Consider the following 23,125-nt stretch of genomic DNA (forward strand, 5'->3'; position numbering starts at 1 on the left):
TTGTGACATCTCCATGGCTTGCAGGCAGGCCTGCTGCCACCTCCTCTCCTCCTGCTGCATCCTCTTCACTGTCATCATCCTCCTCCTTCTTGTCTGAGTGGCAGTTCAACTCTACTAGTGCTGAGATCTCCTCTCCAGCTACACTGCCCCAGATCCCCAGGGCCTATGCTGCATGCCAGGTACTACAGTGTCACGCCATCTTAGACATGTCTTCCCTTAAAGTGGAGAGTCACACTGGAGCAGCTCTCCTGGCTGCTCTTAACAAACAAGTGGATCAGTGGCTGACCCCGCACCAGTTGGAGATCGGCAACGTGGTGTGTGACAGTGGCAGCAATCTCATTTCCGTTTTGAATTTGGGAAAGCTGACACATGTACCCTGCATGGCACATGTGCTGAATCTAGTCATTCAGAGATTTGTGTCAAAGTACCCAGGCTTAGAGGACGTCCTGAAGCAGGCCAGGAATGTGTGTGGGCATTTCAGGTGGTCTTACATGGCCATGGCACACTTTGCCGTTATTCAACAGAGAAACAAGTTGCCGGTGAGACGCCTGATTTGCGATAGCCTTACTCGCTGGAATTTGACCCTCCTTATGTTCTCTCGCCTGCTAGAACAGGAGAAAGCCGTCACCCAGTACCTCTACAACTACAGTAGAAGGACACTCTCTGGGGAGATGGGACAGTTCTGGCCCAAGAACTGGACACTCATGCAAAATGCATGCAGGCTCATGCGGCCGTTTGTGGAGGTGACCAACCTGGTGAGTCGCAGTGAAGGCACCATCACCGACTTTATCCCGTATGCTTACTTCCTGGAGCGTGCCGTGCGTAGAGTGGTGGATCAAGCTGTGGAGGAGCGTGAACAGGAACAGTTACAGGAGGAAGTGTTGTAGGGGAAATTCTCATCAGAACCAGATGTTTCCACAACACCTGTGGCAGCACAGAGGGGGAGGAGGAGGAGGAGTAAGAGTCGTGTGGGGAAGAGGAGTCAGGAGGAGGCGGCAGAAGAACAACCGCAGCAGGCGTCGCAGGGGGCTTGTGCTGCTCAACGTTAACGTAGTATTGTTCCTGGCTGGGGGGAGGAGGAGGACTTACCTGACATCACTGAGGAAGAGCAAGAGGAGATGGATAGTACGTCTGCATCCAACTTTGTGCAGATGGCGTCTTTCATGCTGTCCAGCCTGTTGAGGGACCCCCGTATAAAAAAACTCAAGGGGAATGAGCTGTACTGGGTGGCCACACTACTAGACCCTCGGTATAGGCACAAAGTGGCGGAGATGTTTCCAAATCGCCAGAAGGCAGAAAGGATTCTGCACTTGCAGAACAAGCTGGCAACTATGCTTTATAATGCGTTTAACAGTGATGTCACAGCACAACGCAATAAAGGTACCACTGCCAGTAATCCTTCTCCCATGTCCACGCAGGCAAGGACAGGATGCTCCAGCGATCTCATGGTGAAGTCGGACTAAGTCAGTCCCCACACACAGCATCTCTGCCTGCATGCCGTGTGACTGCCCCAAGACTAAGTCGCTCCCCACACAGCACCTCTGCCCGCAGGCCGCTTGACTGCCTTCTCCGCCACCACCAACAAGGTCCAGGACTCCAGGTGGATTCCTGAATTTTTAAGGTCGCTGCTAGCAGTGGCCGCTATACTACTTTTTCTGGTGCGTGTACATGCCTGCCTAATTTTTCTTGCTGCACTGCAGCTGCAACAACAAAACAAAAGGCACGTACATGTGCCAATTCCCCTTCGTGATCATTACCTTGCCGCGGTGAAGGGGCATGTGTATCACAATGACCGACGGCGATATGAGTGTCTCGGGCGGGGGGCACACCCAAGATAATAAGGTCATTGCTTCATTGTGGACAGACCAAATTTGATCAGCTGGACAGTCACTGTTGTTGTGTCATTGAGCTACCTCAGCCTGGCGACCATATGGGCTTGAAAACCGCTATCGCCTGCACTCTCGCCATGGTGCGCACCAGTCCAGCATGGACGTCACAACACAAACAGCTGTTTGCGGTGTGTTACACAGTGATTTTGGTGTGTCAGTGTGAAGCAGTACTCTAATTACACTCCCTGATTGATGTATACACATGCAAGATGTTTTAAAGCACTTTAGGCCTGCAATTTAGCATTCAGTGTGATTTCTGCCCTTAAAACGCTGCTTTGCGTCAAATCCAGATTTTCCTCCAGGACTTTTGGTGTCTATCCCACTCATCCATGTAAAAACTCAGATGTTAGACCCCTTGAAACATCTTTTCCATCACTTTGTGGCCAGCATAAGTGTTTCTAGTTTTCAAAGTTTGCCTACCCATTGAAGTCCATTGCGAACCGAACTTTTGCGGAAGTTCGGGCTATCTCTAACCAGCAGTCAGTGCAAAACTTTCACTGCATCTGTGTGACTGCACATTTTATTATACCAGCAGTCAGTGCATACCTTTCACTGAATCTCTGTGACTGCACATTGTATTATACCAGCAGTCAGTGCATACCTTTCACTGCAACTCTGTGACTGCACATTGTATTAGTCCAGTCAGTGCATACTTTTCCCTGCATCTCTGTGACTGCACAATGTATTATAATACCAGTCAGTGCATACCTTTCACTGCATCTGTGTGACTGCATATTGTATTATTATACCAGTCAGTGCATACCTTTCACTGCATCTGTGTGACTGCACATTGTATTATTATACCAGTCAGTGCATACCTTTCACTGCATCTGTGTGACTGCACATTGTATTATACCAGCAGTTAGTGCATACCTCTCACTGCATCTCTGTGACTGTACATTGTATTATACCAGCAGCCAGTGCATACCTTTCACTTCATCTCTGTGACTGCACATTGTATTATACCAGCAGCCAGTGCTTACCTTTCACTGCATCTCTGTGACTGCACATTGTATTAAACCAGCAGTCAGAGCATACCTTTCACTGCATCTCTGTGACTGCACATTGTATTAGTCCAGTTAGTGTGTAGCCTGTGTGTGTGTCACTGCTCAGACACACAGGCAATTGTCCCTGGCCAGAAGCTGCAGCCTGGAAAATGCTGCTGGCAAGAGAGAGTGGACAGCCAGTATCCAAAATGGTCACCAGCTGCAGAAGAGGCGGAAACAGAGCTGTGAGGGGATGAGAACCCGCCCCCAGGGGAGGACACAGAGAGCCTGTGGATGACTCGGCTTGTTTTTGAGCATGCTCAGTGCGGAGTGGCTGTTGAAGAAACCGGTCTGAGGTGGCTAGAGCTGTGGTGTCACAGTTTTTTGATGGCTGTGAAGGTGCTAAAGCTGTGAGGTATGAGGCACTGTGTGAGAAGCTGAGAGAAGATGGAAGCAGTGGCAGCTGACAGGAAAAGAGATAAACAGGCAGAAAGAAAAGTAAAGCAGTAAGGAAAGGAGTGAGAATGCTGGAGATCACACAGTGATAGAGCTGACAGGAGCCTAGAGAGAGAGACAGGGAGAGACAGATAGCAAAGCTGGAGAGATGATGGACTGTGTACAGCAATACAGTATATATGAGAATGGAGAGATGAAGGACTGTGTACAGCAATACATCATATATAAGAATGGAGCATACAGCAAAATATAAACCTATCACAGAAGGAAACAATAGCAGATTTACACAAGAAGGCTGGTGAAATATGTCTGACAAATTGTGTATGAACTGTTCCTAATTCAAGCCGAGAGTTTGTATGTCCCTCTGAGTACAGAAGCTGGATAAAATGTAAATATGTGTATAAAAGGCCTACCTACACTCATTCTGCCGGAGCTATAGACTGTATTATACGTTGTTAACAATTGAATGAATCTATAGAGGGATCAGCCAGCACCGAAAGTTATAAAGAAATTCAAATATCGTCTATCTGAAAAGTAAATAGATTAAACGGCTGACATCAGGCCATGTGAATCTGTGAGAGAATTAATGGAAACAATTGTTTACATGGAGTTCTTTTGGTTTGATACTGTCTTGTTGTGGATTACAATTTTTGATCGACTACAGGAAAACAGAGACTTTATTCCAGAAAGAATGGAGTGATGGGAGTTGTCTTTTGAGTTAAAGTGAAGAAAAATGAATACATCTGCTTTGATCTTACCACTTAACCAGCTGAGCGGTCTGGACGAGCTCAGCTCGTCCAGTACCGCCGGAGCCTGCCACTCAGGCCCTGCTGGGCCGATTTGGCTCAAATAAAAAGCAGCACACGCAGCCGGCACTTTGCCAGCCGCGTGTGCTGCCTGATCGCCACTGCAGTGCGGCGATCCGCCGCATGCAGCGGCGAAAGAGGGTCCCCCCAGCCACCTGAGCCCAGCGTAGCCGGAACAAAAAGTTCCGGCCAGCGCTAAGGGCTGGATCGGAGGCGGCTGACGTCAGGACGTCGGCTGACGTCCATGACGTCACTCCGCTCGTTGCCATGGTGACGAGGTAAGCGAAACACGGAAGGCCACTCATTGTTACTTCTGGCCGCCGGAGGCGATCAGAAGATCGCCTCCGGAGCGCCCTCTAGTGGGCTTTCATGCAGCCAACTTTCAGTTGGCTGCATGAAATAGTTTTTTTTTAATTAAAAAAAAACCCTCCCGCAGCCTCCCTGGCGATCTTAATAGAACGCCAGGCAGGTTAAAGATATATCTAAAATAGAGCACTTAGATGAACTTTAGCATAGACTGAGACTGGTAAGTGCGGAGAAGTGCTCAGTAAGGTGTTACCAGCAACATTTAGTTAGAGAGGAATTTGTATTTACTGAAAAAGAAGTTTATTCATGTGCTTTGTTACTTAACTTTATTCTTACTATTTAATACAAATATTTATCAAAAGAACTTGATTGGTGTCCGTAAGAGTTCTTTACAGTTCAAGCATTTCAGAGGTGTTACAAGAGCATACCTTTCACTGCATCTCTGTGATTGCACATTGTATTAGTCCAGTCAGTGCATACCTTTCACTGCATCTCTGTGACTGCACATTGTATTAGTCCAGTCAGTGCATACCTTTCACTGCATCTCTGTGACTGCAGATTGTATTAGTCCAGTCAGTACATACCTTTCACTGCATCTGTGACTACACATTGTTATATACCAGTCAGTGCATACCTTTCACTGCATCTCTGTGACTACACATTGTATTATACCAGCAGTCAGTGCATTCCTTTCACTGCATCTCTGTGACTGCACATTGTATTATACCAGCAGTAAGTGCATATCTTTCACTGCATCTGTGACCGCACATTGTATTAGTCCAGTCAGTGCATACCTTTCACTTCATTCCCCCCAATATGGACAAAACAGGCAGAGGCAAAGGCCACCTGGCAGGTCTGTTTTAGGTCGTGCTGACGTGATTTCATTCGGCACGTGCCATCAACCCTCAAGATTGTCAGGACGTAGTTGACTATTTAACACTTAACACTTCATCTTCCTCAGCTTCCGCACGGAACCGTGACATATCTTCCTCCTCTTGCTCTGATTCTGGCACTCCACTTAACACTTAGCCGGCAGCCACCACTGCATTCGCTCCTTTTGAGAGTTTGCAGGAGTTATTTGGTGGGCAATTAACTGATTCACAGCCATTATTGTTACAAGATGAAGATGCTAAACTTGTTACACCACCTCGTATGTCTAAGTTAGGCGTCAGTATAGACATAAGGTGTGAGGATGATGAAGTACCTGTTGTTGGTGCAGTTTTGGAGGTGTCTGATACAAGCGAAGCTGTAGAGGATGGTTATGATGATGATGATGATGATCCTGCCATGGATGTCACATGGGTTCCCAATAGACAAGATGAACAGGGGGACAGTTCAGGGGGCAGTCAGAGAGGAGTAGGAGGAGACGAGTTGCTGTAAGAAGCAGGGGAAGCTTGTTGTCAGAAACAGCTCGTGGCAGTGTCCAGCGGCATGTATCGACACCTATGGAAAGTCAGCCAGCATGCCCTTCAACGTCAGCTGCTGCCGCCAACATCAAAGTGCCATCATCCCAGGCTCACAGTCACCGGTGTGGACATTTTTTTTGTGTGTCTGCCTCAGATGACAGCGATGCCATCTGTACTCTCTGCCACCAAAAATTGAGTCGTGAAAAGATCAAGACCAACGTAGGGATAACTGCCTTATGAAGGCACATGATGAAAAAGCACAAACAGCAATGGGATGACCACCTGAGGAAAAGCAGCACACAAATGCAAAGCCACCCTCCACCTCCTCTTCCTCCTTCAGGTGCAGCATCTTCAGCTGCTTTATCCCTTGCACCTTCACAGCCACCCTCCTCCACTCCGCCTCTCACCTTGAGCAGTTCCTGCTCCTCTGCCCACAGCAGCCAAGTGTCCATTAAGGAAATCTTTGAGTGGAAGAAGCCAATGTCTGCCAGTCACCCCCTTGCCCGGCGTCTGACAGCTGGCTTGGCAGACCTGTTAGCTCGGCAACTGTTACCATCATAGCTGGTGGACTCTGAGGCCTTCTGAAAATTTGTGGCGATTGGGACACCGCAGTGGAAAATACCAGGCCGCAATTATTTTTCTAAAAAGGCGATACCCAAACTGTACCATGATGTTCAAAGGCAAGTGGTGTCATCTCTGGCACACAGCATTGGGTCAAGGGTCCACCTGACCACGGATGCCTGGTCTGCAAAGCACAGTCAGGGCAGGTACATTACTTATACAGCACATTGGGTCAACCTGGTGACCACTGGCAAGCAGGGAGTACATGGCTGCGCAGCATACCTAGTTGTGACACCTCCACGGCTTGCAGACAGGCCTGTTGACATCTCTTCTCCTTCGACTCCTACTCCTCTTGCTATGCTACATCCTCTTCGCTGTCATCCTTCTCCTCTTCAGCTGAGTGGCAGTGCTACTCTACTGGTGCTTTGATCTACTCTCCAACTACACACCCCCAGCTTCCCAGGGCCTATGCTGCATGTCACGCTATCTTGGACATGTCTTGCCTCAAAGTCAAGAGTCACACTGGAGCAGCTCTCCTGGCTGCCTTGAACAAACAGGTGGATCAGTGGCTGACCCTGCACCAACTGGAGATCGGCAACGTGGTGTGTGACAACAGCAGCAATTTCTTTTCGGCTTTGAGTTTGGGAAAGTTGACACATGTACCCTGCATGGCACATATGCTAAATCTAATAATCCAAAGATTTGTGTGTAAGTACCTAGGCTTACAGGAGGTCCTGAAGCAGTCCAGGCAGGTGTGTGGGCATTTCAGGCATTCCTACACGGCCATGGCGCGCTGGGCCGATATTCAGCAGAGAAACAACATGCCGGTGAGGGGCTTGATTTGCAATAGTCTGACTCGCTGGAATTCAATGCTCCTCATGTTTGACTGCCTGACAGTGCTGCTCGGATACCCCTTTTCAAAATCCAGATTGAATTTGGTTCCGGATACTCAGATATCTGATCCGAATCGGATATCCGAGTTTGACATTTTGGAATCCGAATCCGAATCGGATATCCGAACCCAGTATCCCAGATATCCGCCTGGATTCGGATATCCAGGTAGAAAACCGGAAGTGGGCTTGTGAAATGTTTTTTTAGGGTTAATGAGTCATGTAGCATCATGTTTTTTTTAAAGGAAAACACTTATTGATGATGTGGGGACTTAATTAATCCGAAAGGGATTTTGGCTATTGAAGGTGATTTTGGCTTCTGCTCGGATATCTGAGCTAAGTATCCGTCCGGATTTCGGATGGGAAAGTTTGGATAGTGGAAAAAGTTCGGATTATCTGGGTAGTCCGGATACCCGAATATTGGATGAGCACCACAACACAACACAACAACTGCTACAACAGGAGAAAGCCATCAACGAGTATCTGTACAGTTCAAAGGTCATGCTCTGGGGAGCTGGGCATTTTATGGCTGAAGTACTGGACACTCATGCGTAATGCCTGCAGGTTCATGCGTCCATTTGAGGAGGTGACAAACCTGGTGAGTCGCAGTGAAGATGCCATCAGCGACTTGATCTCATATGCTTTCTTCCTGGAGTGTGCCATGCGTAGAGTGGTGGATCAAGCTGTAGAGGAGCGTGAACAGGAAGAGGAGGGAAGGGTTGTGGGAACCATCATGACCGGAACCAGATTTGTCATCAACACCTGCAGCAGCACAGAGGAGGGGGAGGAGGGGGGGAGAGGAGTCAGATGAGGAAGGTGGTTTTTTTTTGAGGAGGAGGCAGAAGAACAACCGCAGCAGGTGTCGCAGGGGGCTTGTGCTGCTCACCTTTCCCGTGGTGTTGTTCGTGGCTGGAGAGAGGAGGAGAACTTACCTGACATCACTGAGGAAGAGCAAGAGGAGATGGCTAGTAGGTTGGCATCCAACTTTGTGCAGATGGGGTCTTTCATGCTGTCCAGCCTGTTGAGGGATCCCTATATAAAAAACTCAAGGGGAATGACCTGCACTGGGTGGCAACGCTACTAGACCCTCGGTATAAGCACAAAATGGCTGAGATGTTACCAAATTACCAGAAGGCAGAAAGGATGCAGCACTTGCACAACAAGCTGGCAGTATGCTTTACAGTGCATTTAAGGGTGATGTCACAGCACAATGGAATAAAGGTACCACTGCCAGTAATCCTCCTCCTCTTTCTTCCATGTCCACGCAGGCAAGGACAGGAAGCTCTAGCGATCTGATGGTGATGTCGGACATGCGGACACTCTTTAGTCCAATGCCTCGCCTTAGCCCTTCTGGATCCACCCTCCACCAACGCCTCGACCAGCAGGTAGCCGACTACCTGGCCTTAAATGCGGATATAGACACTGTGAGCAGCGATGAAACCCCTAGACTACTGGGTGTGCAGGCTTGACCTGTGGCCAGAGCTGACACAATTTGCCATCCAACTTCTGGCTTGCCCTGCCTCAAGCGTCCTGTCAGAAAGGACCTTCAACACAGCAGGAGGCATTGTCAGTGAGAAGAGAAGTCACCTAGGTCAAAAAAGTGTTCAGTACCTCACCTTTATCAAAATGAATGTGGCATGGATCCTGGAGGGCTACTGCCTGCCCGAAGACTAAGTCAGTCCCCACACACAGCATCTCTGCCTGCTGGCCACTGCACGCCTACCCCAAAACTAATTTGGTCCCCACACAGCATCTCTGCCTGCAGGCTGCTTGACTGCCTTTTCCGCCACCACCAACAGGGTCCAGGATGCCAGGTGGATTCCTGCTACCAGCGGCCGCTAACAAAAAGAATAATAATTTTTCTGGTGCTTGAACATGCCTGCCTAATTTTTTGGGCTGCACTGCGGCTGCAACAAAATAAAAGGCATGTACATGTGTCAATTCCCCTTCGTGATTGTTACCTTGCCGCGGTGAAGGTGCTTGCGTATCACAATGAAGCAATGACCTATAGGAGTGTGTTGAGGGGCACACCCAAGATAATAAGGTTGTTGCTTCATTGTGGACAGACCAAATTCGATCAGCTGGACAGTCTGTTGTTCTGTCATTGAGCTACCTCAGCCCGACTATATGGGTTTGAAAACCGCCATCGCCTGCACTCTCACCATCGTGTGCACCAGTCCAGCATGACCATCACTACACAAACAGCTGTTTGCAGTGCATTACACAGTGAGTTTGGTCTGTCAGTGTGAAGCAGTACACTACTTACACTACCTGATGATCCATGTCTACACACGCAAGATGTTTTCAAACACTTTATGCCTCCAGTTTAGGAATGCTATGTGATTTCTGCCCTCTAAGGATTATAACCCTGCTGTGCGTCAAATTCGTAATTTTCCCCGGGACTTTTGACATGTATCCCACTCCGCCTAGCCCCCCTCCAGGTGTTAGACCCCTTGAAACATCTTTTCCATCACTTTTTTGGCCAGAAACAGTGTTTGTAGTTTTTCAAGTTTGCCTGCCCATTGAAGTTTATTGTGGTTCACCGAATTCGCGGGTTCACAAACTTTTGTGGAAATTCGCATTCGCGATTCGCAAACCCAAAATCTGAGGTTCGAGCCATCTCTAGCGGCAAGCCTCCACTGTGTGGCTCTGCAGTGGAGTTGGTGCCACTACCACCATGAATCAGTGGTGTAGCTAAGTAGCTGTGGGCCCAAATGCAAGTTTTACTTTGGGGCCCCCCAAGCTCCCAATACATAACCATTAATACAGCGCACCAAAACCTGCCAATGGCAACTACAGTGTCAGACATGCATTGGGAGCAGTTTGTTAATGATTACCACTATTCAAAGTATCTATAGAAGTGATTAACAACTAACTTTAGTTAATCACAGGCTAGCTAGCTAAATAAAAGTATCAGAGGGGGCGTGACCGGAAGTCCATGCGGTGAGGACGTGTCTCGCTGAGGCTCCGTGCTTTTACCTACTATACCCATCCTGTATACCACCCTGGCATCACAAAACGACTCACCACTGGCAGCGGGAGCTCCCCGCACAGCCCCGCTCTTTTCTCCCATTATGACAAGCCGTGCATCCGAGCCGGCAGCCAAGCTACGCCGCTTCCAATACTCCAGCCAAGATGGCGATGTGGCCTCGGCTCCGCAGTAGAACTTAATGGAGGGTGAGGATGCACAGGTGGATGTCGATCCAGACCGCCTCGCTCAGCTCCTGGAAAGGATGGCATCCTGTCAGGCAAGCTTAGCCGCCATAACAACAAAGCTGGAGGAGGTCCGCTCAGACGTCTCTCTTGTAAGGCAAGATATGCATAACTTACAAAAGCGTGTCACCGAGGCGGAATTAGTAAACTGGAAGACACGACTAGGACCCTCCAGCTGGCACTCCAGAAAACACAGAGAGATGTCACATCCCTACATGCTAGACGGGATGACCTGGAGAACAGAAACCACAGATCTAATATAAGAATAGAGGGGCTCCCGGAAAAGGTGGAGGGCACGGACCCAGAGGGCTTCACAGAAGCGCTACTACTAGAAATTTTTGGCAGAAGCACTTTCTCTAATGTGTTTATTGTAGAGCGAGCACACCGCATCTCCCCACGTACACCACCACCCGGGGCAACCCCACGTACGTTTGTATCAAAGTCTTAAACTTCCATGATAGGGATGCTATACTTAAAGCTGCTCGGAAGAAGGAAAAAAAATTAAATATGAGAATGCTCGGATATCTTTTTATCCTGACTTTTCTGTTGATGTTCAAAAGCAGCGTGCTCAATTTACTGCTGTGAAGAAACGATTGAGAGACCTTAATATCGCTTATGCAATGCTTTACCCTGCAAAACTTAGGGTCACATTAGAAGATACCACCCACTTCTTCACTGACCCTCAGGAAGTCTTTCGCTGGCTGGAAGCTGGTTCCCGCAGACGCCTTTCTAAATCTCCGGATAAAGATAAGTGATGGCGTATTCTCTTACACTCGCTCTGGAGCCACACTGCTTAATCTCCACTACATAGCTGCCTCCAATGTTCTTAAGGATCTATCCCTGTGTTCCTGTTAATGTGATACAGATCCAGCTCAGTTTTATGTCTTCTTCTATAGATAGTTTCTAAGGAAAGGGAAAGTTTGCTCCCATTTGTAGGTCTCCTGAACTTCTGAGAACTGAGAACTTATGTGCAACCCTTTCATAACATGGAACTTTACATCCTTACCTTTGTATTGACCCTTTCATCTATACATGAACCGAACTACACTGCAAAATCCAATGTGCTAATATTCCTGGTTAAATAACCAGTTGCGGATATCATATATGCCTGTTTTTGCTATACAGATCACTCTGATTTATATAACACTCCTGTCTCCCAAACAGTTGGTAAAACTCTTAGAAGAAATGCTAAAAATTCTCTATTTCAGTGATTAATTACTAATCACTGCATGTTCATGGTTGGATACTCTAAGTGCTCATCATTATCTTAACCTTTCCCTTATCCTATTTCCCCTCCATACTCCTTTCCCTTACACCCTGCCAATTAGATCCTGATGAGCACCTATGAGTGCATATGCGTTGTGAATATACCTGTTCTCTTTAAGATATAAATCTGGGAGATCATCTCCTTGCAAGTGCACTCCCTGCTGTATAAGTCTAAATCTCCGGCTACTCAGACTGACTCTGAGATATCTCTCCCTTTCCAGATTGACTCCAGAGCAACGTGACCAACTAGACGAACCCTTTTCAGTATTGGAACTTGAAATGTCTATAGCTAGCTTCCCAAATAAAAAGGCCCCTGGCCTCGATGGCATGCCCATAAAAATATACAAAAAGTTCTCTGAGGAACTAGCTCCCGTACTCCTAGAAACATGCAATGCTGCCTTAAGACTGGTGAATTACCACCCTCTATGCGAGATGTCCTTATACGGTAGTAGTAATTCCAAAGCCAGGAAAAGACCCGTTGCTATGTGAGTCCTACAGACCCATCTCCCTTCTCCCAGTTGATATTAAAATACTCACCAAGGCCCTGGCCATTAGGTTAAACAATGTAATACAGTGCTGTGAAAAACTATTTCCCCCCTTCCTGATTTCTTATACTTTTGCATGTTTGTCACACTTAAATGTTTCTGCTCATCAAAAAACATTAACTATTAGTCGAAGATAACCTAATTGAACATAAAATGCAGTTTTAAATGATGGTTTTTAATATTTAGTGAGAAAAAAAAACTCCCAATCTACATGGCCCTATGTGAAAAAGTGATTTCCCCCCCTTGTTAAAAAATAACTTAAAGGTGGTTTATTACACCTGAGTTCAATTTCTGTAGTCACCCCCAGGCCTGATTACTGCCACACCTGTTTCAATCAAGAAATCACTTAAATAGGAGCTATCTGACACAGAGAAGTAGACCAAAAACACCTCAAAAGCTAGACCTCGTGCCAAGATCCAAAGAAATTCAGGAACAAATGAGAACAGAAGTACTGTAATTGAAATCTATCAGTCTGGAAAAGGTTATAAAGCCATTTCTAAAGCTTTGGGACTCCAGCAAACCACAGTGAGAGCCATTATCCACAAATGGCTAACACATGGAACAGTGATGAACCTTCCCAGGAGTGGCCGGCCGACCAAAATTACCCCAAGAGTGCAGAGAAAACTCATCCGAGAGGCCACAAAAGACCCCAGGACAACATCTAAAGAACTGCAGGCCTCACTTGCCTCAATTAAGGTCAGTGTTCACGACTCCACCATAAGAAAGAGACTGGGCAAAAACGGCCTGCATGGAAGATATCCAAGGCGCAAACCACTTTTAAGCAAAAAGAACATTAAGGCTTGTCTCAATTTTGCTAAAAAAACATTTCAATGATTGCCAAGACTTTTGGGAAAATACCTTGTGGACCGACGAGACAAAAGTTGAACTTTTTGGAAGGTGCGTGTCCTGTTACATCTGGCGTAGAAGTAACACAGCATTTCAGCAGAAGAACATCATACCAACAGTAAAATATGGTGGTGGTAGTGTGATGGTCTGGGGTTGGTTTGCTGCTTCAGGACCTGGAAGGCATGCTGTGATAGATAGAACCATGACTTCTACTGTCTGCCAAAAAGTCCTGAAGGAGAATGTCCGGCCATCTGTTCGTCAACTCAAGCTGAAGCAATCTTGGGTGCTGCAGCAGGACAATGACCCAAAACACACCAGCAAATTCACCTCTGAATGGCTGTAGAAAAACAAAATGAAGACTTTGGAGAGGCCTAGTCAAAGTCCTGACCTGAATCCTATTGAGATGTTGTGGCATGACCTTAACCTCCTTGGCGGTTAATTTTGTTTTTCCTACTTAAAAAAATCCTTTTTTTTTAAAAAAAATGTTTTTTGTTTCATGTAAAGCTACCAGAGTGGTAGCTACATGAAACACCACTAGAGGGCGCATGTGGCCCTCTAGTCCGATCGTCGCCGGCATCTATAGCAAACAGGGGAACGCGTATATAACGCGTTCCCCTGTTTGGCTTCTCCTGTCGCCATGGCGACGATCGGGATGACGTCATGGACGTCAGCCGACGTCCTGACGTCAGGCACACCCGATCCAGCCCATAGCGCTGCCCGGAACTCATTGATCCGGGCAGCGCAGGGCTCTGGCGGGGGCCCTCTTCAGCCGCTGTGTGCGGCCGATCGGCGATCAAGCTGTGCGCGCGGCTAGCAAAGTGCTGGCTGCGCGCACAGCAATTTACAGGACACAAATCGCCCCACCAGGGGCTGAGATCTCCCCCTGCGCGGCATAGCCCGAGCTCAGCTCGGGCTTACCGCCAGGGAGGTTAACAAGGCGGTTCATGCTAGAAAACCCTCAAATAAAGCTGAATTACAACAATTCTGCAAAGATGAGTGGGCCAAAATTCCTCCAGAGCGCTGTAAAAGACTCGTTGCAAGTTATCGCAAATGCTTGATTGCAGTTATTGCTGCTAAGGGTGGCCCAACCAGTTATTAGGTTCAGGGGGCAATTTCTTTTTTACACAGGGCCATGTAGGTTTTGAGGTTTTTTTCTCACTAAATAATAAAAAACATCTTTTAAAAATGCATTTTGTGTTCAATTATGTTATCTTTGACTAATAGTTAACGTTTTTTGATGAGCAGAAACATTTAAGTGTGACAAACATGCAAAAGAATAAGAAATCAGGAAGGGGGCAAATAGCTTTTCACACCACTGTATTAGATCTGATACATTCTGACCAAACTGACTTTATGCCAGGTAAAAGCACTGCAATAAATATTCATAGATTAATGGCGAACCTACAATGCACACATATAAATAAGGTTAATAGAGCAGTGGCCTCATTAGATATGGCCAAGGCCTTTGATACCGTTGAATGGCCTTACTTACAGGCAGTATTTAGCTAGATTTGGGTTCGGAGATGGGTTTGTGGGATGGGTGAAGCTACTTTATACTGCTCCAACAGCTCGAGTTTGTGCAAACTCTTGGATTTCAGAACCTTTTGATTTACACAGAGGCACCCGCCAAGGCTGCCCTCTCTCCCCTCTCCTTTATGCATTGGCGGCGGAACCACTTGCCTGCCGAATCAGAGGGCATCCTAATGTAATGGACCTCAAAACTGAACATACACATGAGAAAATATCCATGTATGCTGACGTTACGATCCTCTACTTAGCTGACACTAATTCCTCTCTTCCCCAGGCTCTTGAAATTATTCACGAATCTGGATATTATTCAGGTTTACAACTTACAGTAATAAAGACAAGTCCGTGGTATTTTTCATAGATGAACCACCCGACCCAACCTCCCTACCCATATCTCCCCTTAAAATCGTCTCCTCCTTCAAATACCTTGGAGTTACCATACAACTAAATCCCAAGGCCTATTTAAAAAATGAGGTGTATCCACTCCTTCAGCTGGTCAGAAATAAAAGCAGAGTGTGGACCAAGTTGCCACAATCAGTTGCTGGGAGAGTTAACTTAGTTAAAATGGTACTACTACCCAAAATTCTTTATATAATTCATCATTCCCCTATATATCTAAACCAGCACTTCTTTAAAAAACTGCGCTCTTTAATTCTTAGTTTAATATGGGCTAATGGACGTGCAAAACTTAGATATCTACTTATGCAAAACCTCACTGGGGAGGGTGGAATGGCATTACCCGCATTTGAAAAGTACTACATTGCAGCTCAACTTCATCAGATGGCAGTTTGGTTCACCTCCAATATAATTTATAACCCTGAGCTCTCTCACCCTCAACCTTCTTCGGGGCACTCTTCCTCATGGTAGGCAAGCTAATACACTTCTTGACCAGGCAGTTAAGGTTAGTGTTGGGCGAACACCTAGATGTTCGGGTTCGCGAACGTTCGCCGAACATCGCCGCGATGTTCGGGTGTTCGCGCCGAACTCCGAACATAATGGAAGTCAATGGGGACCCGAACTTTTGTGCTTTGTAAAGCTTCCTTACATGCTACATACCCCAAATTTGCAGGGTATGTGCACCTTGGGAGTGGGTACAAGAGGGAAAAATATTTGAAAAAGAGCTTATAGTTTTTGAGAAAATTGATTGTAAAGTTTCAAAGGAAAAACTGTCTTTTAAATGTGGAAAATGTCATGTTTCTTTGCACAGGTAACATGCTTTTTGTCGCCATGCAGTCATAAATGTAATACAGAGAAGAGGTTCCAGGAAAAGGGATGGGTAACGCTAACCCAGCACCAGCAGCAGCACACGTGATGGAACAGGAGGAGGAGGCGCAGGAGGAGAAGGCCACGCTTTTTGAGACACAACAACCCAGGCCTTGCATGAGGACAAGAAGCGTGCGGATAGCATGCTTTTTACCGCCATGCAGTCATAAATGTAATAAAGATGAGAGGTTCCATAAACAGGGACCGGCAACGCTAACCCAGCAGCAGCAGCAGCAGCACACGTGATGGAACAGGAGGAGGCGCAGGAGGAGAAGGCCACGCTTTCAGGCACAACTCAGGCCTTGCATGAGGACAAGAAGCGTGCGGATAGCATGCTTTGTACCGCCATGCAGTCATAAATGTAATAAAGATAAGAGGTTCAATAAACAGGGACCGGGCGGCAACGCTAACCCAGCAGCAGCAGACGTGATGGAACAGGAGGAGGCGCAGGAGGAGAAGGCCACGCTTTCATGCGCAACTCAGGCCTTGCATGAGGACAAAAAAATGTGTGCGCAAAGCAATGCAATGAGTAGTTTTCAGTACACAATGGGCTATTCGGAGGAGCTATTCCCACCCCCACAATCTTCTACCTGTGAAAGGTCAATGGAACAGCCACAAATGTTGTGCCTGGATTCACAACCTTTTTCTGTGGAAAATGCACCTCGCACTGAAATGCAAGGCGAGGCCGAGGATGAACATGACGTCAACAACTCAACATGACGCAAAATGGGGGCGGAACAGAAAGCTGCTTTCAATGTTTTGAAGGCCTTAATTGCCTCCGGTGGCCAGTTAGATGCATCATTCATCACACCCAAATCCCAGAGCAATGTGTGCAGGAATTTGAATCGCAGGAGGTGCACCGAGATCATCTGGACAAGTGACCAAGTGACCAAGTGACAAGTGACCAAGTGACAAGTGACAAAGTGAAAAGTGACAAAGTGACCAGTGACAAAGTGACAAAGTGACAAAGTGACAAAATGACAAAGTGACAAAGTGACAAAGTGACCAGTGACAAAGTGACAAGTGAGAGGTTGTTCTGGGGAGCTCTACTCCACTGCACACAGTCACATATGAGGAGAGGTCTCGTCGGGACTGCTGATCCTCCTCAGCTTGCTCAAAGCCTTGAGGGTTCCTGAAGATCCTCTGCTTGGAGTTCGCCGGGGTTCAGCTTGGTGTCGGGGTCGGTGGCGTCCTCCTCACTCCAACGTGGCAGATCTTCTGTTGAAGGGAAAAAGAACAAACATTTTTTAAAGTCCAGTACCGCTTCTGAAGGACTCACCAAGAGATGCAGGAGCGCTTCAATGTAGCGCACCATCGCTCGCTGGGTGATGTCCCTCCCTACGCGCTGGAATTCTACGCTGCACATGCTAGCACGTTTTTGCGCAGTGCCGAGGCGCATTCCAGCAGCTAGCTACCAAGCTTCTGTGGATCTGATTGGGCCACCATGTTGGATCTCTGCCAAGTCCTCCAAAATTTTGAGCAATCCACGTTGCTTGTGACTGAGCAGTGACAACTCTACAGTCAGCATTACAATACCACTGCTGTGTTTACTGAAGAAATCAATGTTGAAGATGGAAACCGCTGGCATGATGCAAGTGGGGGAATCTGAAGATGAAAACGATCAGCGTGATGATACCAACATCAGGCAACCTGCCTCAGGAAACGCTGGTCCCAGTGTTGCCATTTTGATTTAAGAGCAGGGATAACCGGTCTGATGCTGTTTTCTAATCTTATCTTGTGAACTACAGCAGATCTCTGATGGAGGATAAATTCACACAGGCACCATGCTTTAGGTTTCTCAGATACACACTGTTCTCTTCTCTTCCTCTTTTTTTCTTTTTGCTCTCTGAGCACAACTTTATTTTAACACTTCCTGGTTAACAAACAGACAACATTATCATATGACTCTAGATCAGTGCATAAGCTGTATAAGGGCATATAAAACATCACATATCTTAACACCCCCACTTGCTCTTATACTGCTTAAGAGGAATAGTTTGTTACAGTTACATCATTAACTGCCTACACTCCAAAAATGTAACTTACAAACCTATCTAGCTTACACTTTGTTATTGACTTAGTCATAACATCAGCTACCATTTTGTCCGTAGAACAATACTCAAGATCTATCTTGCCCTCACTTAGAACAGATCTAAGGAAATGGAATTTAATGTCAATATGTTTGCATCTCTGATGGCAAACTGGGTTCTTTGAGAGAGCTATCGCACTCTGATTGTCTTCAAATATCTTTACTGGCTCATACTGACATTCACTGTCCAATTCTCTTAGCAATTGTGCAAGATATAGACTCTCCTGTGTGGTTGCGGCTAACGCTATATATTCAGCTTCACAGGATGATAGTGCAATTGTTGGTTGTTTCTTTGATTTCCAAGAAATCAGGGGTCCATTTTCAGTCAGGCTGAAACAATATCCTGTTGTGCTTCTCCTGTCAATCTGGTCTGAGGCCCAACTGGCATCACTATACGCCTCTAGTTTTAATTTCTCTTTGCATTTTCTGTAGCATAGTTCAAAATTGACAGTTCCTTTCAAGTATCTCAGTACGTGTTTGGCAATGATCATGTGTTGTACACTTGGTTGTGAAAAGTGTTGTGACAGTTTGCTTATAGTCCAACTCAAATCTGGTCTTGTACATGTAGTCACATAAATCAAGCTGCCTACTATCTCCCGATAGCTTTTTACATCTGCAGGTTCACTTTTGTCGTCAAAATATAATCTTTGTTCACAAGGAGTAGATCTCGGTTTACAATCTGACATACCAAATCTTTCTAGCATTTTCAAAATGTATCTCTTCTGATTCATCTTCACTGTTCCACTAGTCTGTTCAAAATTGATACCCAGAAAATAGTTCAGTTTTCCAAGGTCCTTCATTTTGAACTTTGTCGCAAGTGTTGACTTCACATCATTGAGTAGTTTGTCATTGCTAGCAGCAATGATCAGATCATCAACCCATATTAGTAATATTGCTTGCTCATTCCCATTCTGTTTGACATATACACAATGGTCCACAGAATTCTGTACAAATGCATTTGAACATAGATAGTCATGTAGCATTTTGTTCCAGTTTCTTCCCGATTGCTTAAGACCATACAGTGACTTCTTTAGTTTGAGAACTAGCTTTTCATTTGTGTCATTTTTGATCTCAAACCCTTCTGGTTGGTCTAAATAGATCTCACAGTCAATTGGGGCATGTAAGTAAGCTGTCTTCACATCCATTTGATGCAGGATCAAATCATATTGTGCTGCCATTTGCATCAAAATGCGTAATGAAGTAAAATTTGCAGTTGGAGAAAAAGTTTCCATGTAGTCAGTTCCCTTTACTTGACTATAACCTTTTGCTACAAACCGGGCTTTGTACGTTTCAGTTCCATTTGCATTGCTTTTTATCACGTATACCCATCTACCCCCCACTGAGTTTTTGCCTTCTGGTAGGGTGGTCAATGTGAAGGTATCATTCTCCTTTAGTGATTCCATCTCATCCTTCATTGCATTTAACCACATTTGTGACTGGGGTGATTCCATGGCTTCTCTGAAGGTCTGAGGTACATCATGTGCCCTGTAGCAGTAGTCTATATTCATCAGTACCTGATCATCACGAACTGATTCTAGTACATAGTCTTTCAAATACGGAGGAGTTTTTCTATTTCTTGTGGGGTATCTTGTACCATGGTCATCATCTTTGTCCTCTGTGATCTCCGCTATAGAAGCTGGGGTCTCTTTAGTCATTGGACTCGATATGGGAATTACACTCTTTTCTCCATAGACATCATCATCACTGTCCAACTGCTCAGTCTGAGTTTGTTTCTCAATTACAGCCTTTTCAATGAATTTTACTAGTCTGTGCTTGAAGACTTTGCCAATGTCTGGGTAATACACCAGGTAAGAAGGACTATTTTTGTCATATCCTACAAAAATTCCTTTTGTGCACTTTGGATCCAGCTTTTTCCTATCATGTTTGTATGCAAAGCATTCTGATCCAAACATTTTCAATTTTGAAAAGTCTGGTTTCTTCCCTGTCAGTATGTTGTATGGCGTTTGCTTCAAACGACTGTTAAAACATCGGTTCCGAATCATAGCTGCTGTCATCACTGCATATGTCCATAACTCTTTTGGTACTTGACTCTCTATCAGAATCAGAATCAGAATCATTTTATTTCGCCAAGCATGACTGGGTCATGCCCGGAATTGGGTTTGGCACAATGGAGCGGTACATAGAAGGAAAGGCAGGAAAAAAACGTTAGAATGACAGTAATACATCATCCTAAAATATAGACATACACAATATACAATCAGCATTAGATATAGATATACATATAGCTCAGTATCCCTCTTTCAAAAAGTACACTGCTGAAGTTCACCCCTCTAATGCAGGTGGTAGGGCGCTGATAGAGGGTGGTAGAATTTTAAGGGAGTTCAAGAGGCTAACGGCCATCGGGAAGAAAGAGTTCTTGTGTCTGGTGGTTTTGGTGGGGATGGCCCGGAGTCTCCGACCCAGTGGAAGAGGGGAGAAAAAACAGTGCCCTGGGTGAGAGAAGTCACTTGCAATCCTCAGTGCCCTGGCTCGCAGTCTTGTGTTATACAGGTGGTCAAGTGGGGGCAGAGGTCTCCCAATGGTCCTCTCCGCCGACCTAATGATCCTCTGTAATTTGTGCCTGTCACTGACGGTGGCTCCCGCATACCAGACCAAGATGGCGGAGCAGAGGATAGATTCAATGGTGGCAGTGTAAAAGCATGTTAGGATCTCCTGCGCCATGCCGAACTTCCGCAGTTGGCGGAGGAAGAAGAGTCTCTGCTGGGCTTTCCGTTGGGTTGAAGTGATGTTGACTCTCCAACTGAGATCACTGGAGATGGTGGTGCCCAGCAGGCGAGCGCAGGGCACTCTGGCCACCTCGGTGCCATCGATGTAGATGGGAGGTGGGGAAGGAGCCGACTTCCTAAAGTCAATTATAAGTTCGACGGTTTTGGCCGTGTTGAGCACTAGGCTGTTCTCCTTGCACCAGTGGCATAGCCTTTCCACCTGCTTCTGGTAGTCCTGGATGTTGTCTTTGGTGACGAGGCCGACGATGGTGGTGTCGTCCGCAAATTTTATGACTTTGACAGAGTCTACCGTGGATCTGCAATAGTTTGTGTAAAGGGAGAAGAGCAGCGGGGACAGGACGCAGCCCTGGGGTGCCCCTGTGTTGGTTGTCACTTCTCGCGAGTAGATGTCTCCCAGCCTGACAACTTGGGATCTGTTGGAGAGAAAGTCAACGATCCATAGACGTAGGGTGGGGTGGACCCCAAGCGTGGACAGAACATTCTGGAGGGTGCGTGGGCATATAGTGTTAAATGCCGAGCTGAAGTCTAATAGCAGTACTCTGGCATACGCATCCTTCCTGTCTAGATGGTTGTGGATGTATTCCAGACAGATGTTTAGAGCGTCATCAGTGGACCTGTTTGCCCTGTAGGCAAACTGGAGTGGGTCAAGTAGGGGCAGGGTGGATAGCTTGAGGGTGGATAAGACCACTCTCTCTAGGGACTTCATGATGACGGACGTCAGGGCCACAGGCCTGTAGTTGTTGAGGTCGGAGATGCCTTGTTTCTTGGGAACAGGAATGATGGTGGACCTCTTGAAGCACGCAGGGACTCTGCCCTCTGTCAGTGACCTGCTGAAGATGGCGGAGAGGATGGGGGCAAGTTGCTCCGAACAGGATTTGAGGCAGGCTGGGGACACGCCGTCGGGTCCCGAGGCTTTCCTGGCATTTAGTGTGGACAGGAGGTGCCGTACGTCTGCCTCCCTCACTTCCAGAGAGAGTGAGTCCACGCTTGGGTCACTGTGCGCGGGGGCTGGGGGGGGAGGGGGTGGAGGATTCCCCCCAGGCTCAGCCTGCCTTTCAAACCTGTGGTAGAATCTGCTAAGTTCCTCCGCTAATTCTGGGCTGGGTGTAGCGTGTTGAGGGGGAGGCTTGTAGTTGGTGGCAGCCTTGAGCCCTTGCCATACAGCTCGTGAGTTGTTCGAGCGCAGGTTCTGCTCCATCCTCTGAGCAAACTCCTTTTTTGCGGCTCTCAGCTCTCGCTTCAGAGCGTTCCTCGCCATCCTGAATTCCTCCTGGTTTCCCGCCTTGTGAGCCGCCTCCTTACGTTTCCGCAGTAGCCGTAGCTTGTTGGAGAACCACGGTTTGTTATTCGGGTAGACCTTGAAGGATTTGGTTGGGACGCAGGAGGCCTCGCAGAAGCTGATGTATGAGGTGACGTTGTCTGCCCACTCGTCCAGGTCTGGAGCTGCCAGGGACTCCCAGTCCGTGCAATCAAAGCAGGCTTGAAGGTGGAGCTTGGCCTCGCTGGACCATACCTTGGAGGACTTCACGGCCGGTTTTGCCGATTCCAGGATCCTCCTGTAGGTTGGTATGAGATGAACAAGGCAGTGGTCGGAGGAGCCAAGTGCCGCCCCAGGGATAGCCTTGTAGGCATTCTTCAGTGGCGTGTAGCAATGATCGAGGGTGTTCAGGCCTCTGGTAGGGCACGCAACATGCTGATGGTAGCGTGGCAGCTCTTGTCGAAGATTTGCCCTGTTGAAGTCACCCATGACTATGAACAGTGAGTCAGGGAGGGATATTTCCCACTGCGAGATGGTGTCGCTGAGGGTATTCAGGGCAGATTTGGCGTCCGCATCAGGGGGAATATACACTCCGACAAGGACATAGGAGGAGAACTCCCGTGGTGAATATGCCGGTCTGCAGTTGACGAGTAGAAGTTCTAGGTCTGGGGAGCACATCCTGTCGAGTACTGGTGGGGTGGGGCACCATGAAGAGCTAACGTAGAAGCAGATGCCACCTCCTTTTTTCTTCCCAGAGAGGGAAGGGTCACGGTCTCCCCGTATGAGGCTGAAGCCTGGAAGGTGTAGGGCATTCTCCGGGATGTTCTCATGTAGCCAGGTCTCCGTGAGGCAGAGTACTGGGGTGTTTCTCCCGAGCTCCCACCTGCCGCAGAGGAGACGCAGTTCGTCCAGTTTGTTAGGGAGGGAGCGGACATTTGCCAGGAGTACCGAGGGGATGGCTGACCTCAGGCCCCTCTTCTTGAGTCTGACACGGGCCCCAGCTCGACAGCCCCTTCGCCGCCAGCCTGCACCGGGCCGAGGGGCGAAGTCCAGGACTTGCTGTATGTAGTT

The 23,125-nt window shown here is 47.2% G+C and overlaps 1 protein-coding gene across 4 annotated transcripts in view; it reads left to right on the top strand.

Annotated features, from left to right (window-relative positions):
* NOX1 (NADPH oxidase 1) overlaps positions 1–23,125 on the top strand; it is a 2,086,008-nt gene that overhangs the window by 1,385,411 nt on the left and 677,472 nt on the right. The window lies entirely within an intron of this gene.

The sequence above is a fragment of the Hyperolius riggenbachi genome, chromosome 8 (assembly GCF_040937935.1).
Source record: "Hyperolius riggenbachi isolate aHypRig1 chromosome 8, aHypRig1.pri, whole genome shotgun sequence".
Taxonomy (NCBI): domain Eukaryota; kingdom Metazoa; phylum Chordata; class Amphibia; order Anura; family Hyperoliidae; genus Hyperolius; species Hyperolius riggenbachi.